At 49.4% G+C, this 397-nt stretch overlaps 1 protein-coding gene across 1 annotated transcript in view; it reads left to right on the top strand.

Moving 5' to 3' along the window:
- Positions 1-397, top strand: part of EMH_0062120 (uncharacterized protein) — a gene marked incomplete at both ends in the record, with an annotated part of 5,115 nt that overhangs the window by 811 nt on the left and 3,907 nt on the right. The gene's annotated exons all lie outside the window — the stretch shown is intronic.

The following is a 397-nucleotide window of genomic DNA, read 5'->3' as shown; positions in this document are numbered from 1 at the left end:
TGCTGCTGCTGCTGCTGCTGTTGTTTGTCAGCTTCTTAAACTCAAACCCATGCACTTCTGCTGCTGCTGCAGTTCCTGCTATTGCTGTTGTACTTGCTGCTGCTGTAGTTGCTGCTCCTGCTGCTGCTGTAGTTGGTTCTGCTGCTTCTGCTGCTGCTGCTGCTGCTGCATCTATGTCTACACCTGCTGCTGCATCTTCTGCTGCATCTCCTGCTGCATCTCCTGCTGCTGCTGCTGCTGCTCCTGCTGCTGCTGCTGCTGCTGCTGCTGCTGCTGCTGCAGGGGAGACGCAGGTGTGTTGTATATTTCTGTTGGTTTTAATTTTTTTGTTGGTTTTGATCTGAAGACAGCCGAAAATTTCCTTAAACAAAAAAAACAAAGACTCATCAAGTACAGT

This window comes from Eimeria mitis, genomic scaffold (genome assembly GCF_000499745.2).
Source record: "Eimeria mitis Houghton genomic scaffold, Emh_scaff3086, whole genome shotgun sequence".
Taxonomy (NCBI): Eukaryota; Apicomplexa; class Conoidasida; order Eucoccidiorida; family Eimeriidae; genus Eimeria; species Eimeria mitis.
Note: the sequence above shows the minus strand (reverse complement) of the source record. Positions and strands in the feature narration are given on the sequence as shown.